Source organism: Hordeum vulgare, chromosome 1H (assembly GCF_904849725.1).
Source record: "Hordeum vulgare subsp. vulgare chromosome 1H, MorexV3_pseudomolecules_assembly, whole genome shotgun sequence".
Classification (NCBI taxonomy): domain Eukaryota; kingdom Viridiplantae; phylum Streptophyta; class Magnoliopsida; order Poales; family Poaceae; genus Hordeum; species Hordeum vulgare.
Window position 1 is genome coordinate 160540405 of NC_058518.1, and position 4355 is coordinate 160544759.

General features: G+C 42.1%; 1 long non-coding RNA gene across 1 annotated transcript; it reads right to left on the bottom strand.

Annotated features, from left to right (window-relative positions):
- Positions 1-2158: 2158 nt before the first annotated feature.
- LOC123408381 lies at positions 2159-2631 on the bottom strand. The gene is made up of 2 exons (XR_006612733.1): positions 2563-2631; positions 2159-2198 (listed from the first exon to the last, which is right to left on the bottom strand). It is a non-coding gene; the product is annotated as an uncharacterized LOC123408381 (long non-coding RNA).
- Between the last annotated feature and the right edge of the window lie 1724 nt (positions 2632-4355).

A 4355-nucleotide genomic window follows, 5' to 3' on the forward strand; every position in this document is an offset into this window, starting at 1 on the left:
ATCATGTATCCCGAAGTTCACACCCTTGCGGATGCTAATCTCCGTTGGAGCGGTGTGGAGGCACAATGCTCCCAAGATGCCACTAAGGCCACCGTAATCTCCTCACGCTCTCACACAATGCAAGATGCCGTGATTCCACTAAGGGACCCTTGAGGGCGGTCACCGAACCCGTACAAATGGCAAACCTTGGGGGCGGTCACTGATACCCGTACAAATTGCTCGGGGCAATCTCCACGACCTAATTGGAGACCCTGACGCTTGCCCGGAGCTTTACACCACAATGATTGAGCTCTGAGACACCACCAAGCTTCTAGGACGCCAAAGCATCCACGAAGAACGATATCTAGGGTACTAAGTACCAAAGGTAATAATCTTCTCAAACTTCACTTCCATGTATCACCATGGACAACTCAAACGATGCAACTAATGCAATGGCAAGGGCACACAGAGTGCCCAAGTCCTTCTCTCCCAAATACCACCAAAGAAACTAATGCTAGGGAGGAAAATGAGAGGAAGAAGGAAGAAGAACACGAAAAACTCCAAGAACTAGACCCAAGGGGTTCCCCTCACTTGGAGGAGAAAGTGATTGGTGAAATGTGGATCTAGATCTCCTCTCTCTTTTCCCTCAAGAACTAGCAATAATCATTGGAGGGATTGAGAGTTAGCAAGCTCGAAGAAGGTCAACAATGGGGGAAGAACACGAGCTGAAGAGATAAGGTTCAATGGGGAAGAAGACCCCTTTTTATAGGTGTGGAAAAATCCAAGCGTTAAGCTTCACAGCCCGCACACAGCGGTGCTACCGCTCATGGAGTGGTACTACCGCTCGGTAGGTTCACCAACCATGCTGGGGCCAAAAAGTATGCAAAAAACAGTCCTACGGAACGGTACTACCGCTAGGGAGCGGTAGTAAAAAATTACTACCGCTCCGGGGGGCGGTACTACCTCTCCGGGGGCGGTACTACCGCTCGAACCACGAGCGGTACTACCGCTGGATACTGAAACTGCTGTAACTTTCGCATACGGACTCCGAATTCAACGAAACCAAGTTTGTTGGAGAGCTAAAGACATGGGCTAATACAATCTTGTTAGAAATATCAATAAGAAGCAAGTGAGAAAAGTACCATAAGAAAATGGTGAGAACCCTTCTTCGACTAAGACTGGTAAAAATTCCCAACATCGAAAACATCATAGAAGATGCATATGGACTCCATTTTCGATGAACTCGAGCTTGTCATGAAGATGAACATAAGCTCTAAAACTCAGAAATAGAAACACCAAACAAGAACCAAGAAGTATCATGCAAGGATGCAAATGGTTTGAGCTCTCAACGAACGATACGATCAAGCTACTCACTTGAGAGTCGCCCTTGACAGTACGACAATCTATCCTAAAACAGAAAACCTATCAAGAGCAAACCTATACCTTGCACCTCGTCCTCTTGAGCTAGATGACGATGATGTTGGCTTCCTCAAGATGGACCACCTTTCTTGATTGCGTTGGCTTGATGAAGACTAGTTTATTGCTCCCCCATACACACTATGGGTGAGCTGATCTTTAGCATATCTTCACAAGTCCATTGCCACCACAATGGACGGCAAGCATCAAGCATGATATATTCGTGCTGATCCACTTGAACTTGCACACTGCAATCTTGATGACGATGACCACTTGACATCATCCTTCATGGGTTGTATGAGATCTTCCTTTTGACGCAAGCCCATGGAAGCACACCTAACCCCCACACATAACTCTCACAAAGACCTTGGGTTAGTACACAAACACGTAATGGACAATGCTTACCATACCATGGGATCACTTGATCCCTCTCGGTACATCTTGTATGCTTTGTGTGTTGATCATCTTGATTTACTCTTTGTCTGAGATCTTGATCAACCTTGTGTCTCTATGACCATTCTTTGGATAATACCTTGAATACCATCTTGGTCATCATATAAACTCCTTGAACCCAACAGATGGACTTCAAGAAGTTTCTATGGACAAATCCTATAAATATAACTTAAGGCAACCATTAGTCCATAGGAATTGTCATCAATTACCAAAACCACATGTGGGGATATATGCTCTAACAGATATAAATAAATAAATTCCAGCTCAAACAGAGTAAACTGCCGGGTCGATGAGCTTTTGTTTTGCTTCCTTTCTTGTTACTCGTCAAACAAAGCAGCGTTCTTCCTCTCCTGAAATGAACAAAGAAATATTCAAGATCAGTGAAGGCGCTGCTAAAAGTTATGTGGTGCCGGGTAGCAATGTTCACCCATAATAAAAAGGATAACGACAGCAAAAATATATTGTCGATAATATGCCGAGAGGCCATATGATTTTCAAGTTCCAAACATACATATTTAAGATGATATTGACAACCAAAGATTTTTAGGTTTCACTTAGCAATGTGAAGAAATATCATTTATTTGTCAACTTGAGGAATTTGTAGACTGGAGGAGGTAAATGATTAAGGAATGACCTAACTATCTTATAAGCAAACCAGAAGAAACAAAATATGAAATAAAGGAAACGGCCCGGCCCAGCGTAGGAGTTATTCACCTGTGCCAAACGACGATCCTTGTTCAGCTTCAGAGCTCTTCCTTTCTCTTCTCCAAATCTAAATATTTTTTGCAAGTGTTTATATAATTTCTCAAGTTCAGGAATCCATCACTTGACCAGAGATGAACAAACAAAACAAAGATAAAGAAACTATGCCCATTTACAACCAAGCAAAAAAGCATTAGGCGGTTCTGAAAAGGAGTGTGAAGTTTGAAAACACATAACAACGGAAATTACTTTCTCATTCTGGGGGTCTAGGGATCATGAGATAATTGAAGACATAAAAGCATATTTGCATCCCTAGCGCTGGTTGCAAAGTCATCATCCTTTTAACAATTTTATCATTAGCTATCTTGCACCCATCCCATAGCACCTATGGAAGCTAAGGTGCCACAAAATAATTACACTTAGAACAAAAACAAACATCAAAAGAGAAGAAAATCTAAGCATGTGAAGCTTACTATAGTAAGCCTTTCTTCTACCTGAACACCAAACGTAACACCTCTCAACCTCTTAGCGTTGGTGCTAGGAGCACTTTTAGTGTCAGCAACCACATGGATACAGATGCGCTAAGAAGCCTCTAACGGTACAGCCAAAGCCTCTCTAACAGTGCAGCTTGAATTATAACGATAAGCAATCTCTTTTCTTGTCCACAGCAGAGGAAGGTTGACACAAGATTTTCAAGGACAATAGTTCCCCTGTCTCATACTAAGCCAGATTTTCAAGGATAATAGTTTCTATCTCATACTAATCCACGAGCATATATATGCCCCAAGTCACATCGACCATCAACCTTGCCTTATTTATTTCTAATCTAGCCTAATCCCTTGTTAAGAGTGTTTTGTGTCTTCACTGTTGGCATTCTATGGAATCAATCATATAACAGGTCAGAAGTCCAAGACTGCTGGGGTAGGCATAATTCATTCACATTTTGTAAATAACTCCATAGACCAAATCAATTATCTTTATTAAAGCTCTCCACAGCAACCATCATTGCAAATTAAGGCCTTGTATGTCTCAGTTTTACCTTGTCATTCGATGACAGCGTTTCAGCCTTGTCAGCCTTGATGTTGAAGATATCTTGAAGAAGTCCATTGTCCTGTATAGGAAACAAATCTAGCATTTGTGACATGCACAACTAAATTAGCAGTGGGAAACAGACCACTCCAAAAATGTTACCCGCACATGCTTCAGGAAGCCTCTCCCAAGGAAAGGCTTGAAGAAGTTCAACTGATGATCAAGGGAAAATTAGCCAAGACATGTGAAAATGCGGCAATTCAGGAACAACTGAAAGGAAGAAGCAGCCAGATCCTAGAACGGTAGTCATTTGCCTTGGCCTATATCAACAAAAACAACAAACACCGTCAGATCTATTCAGATCACAATGATCCAAGTCATGCACAACTGTAACATCATCTAGAAACATTTGCTCCTCCTTAATCCGGTGATTAACGTCTGTAGCAGGATGAGGTAGCAACTACTCATTCTCCACCTGCTCCTCGGCATCTTGCTTTAGCATTGCTTCCTCATTGTTTAAAAGCATTTGCTCGCTCTCAGGTTGTTGATCACCATGTCCATGCTCATTGGCTCTCTGATTTACAAGCATCTGCTCGCTGTTCTGGTAGTTCTTATCTAAATCATGCATGCCAATACCCTGATTTAGAAGTAGCTGATCATCCTCCAAATTTTGGTTTTCATCTGCATGTTTATCTTGAACATGGTTATCTGGAGGATCATAATATGCTTGTTGGCTCATCTAACCAACTAAATCAGGCAGAGAATCACAAGCATGT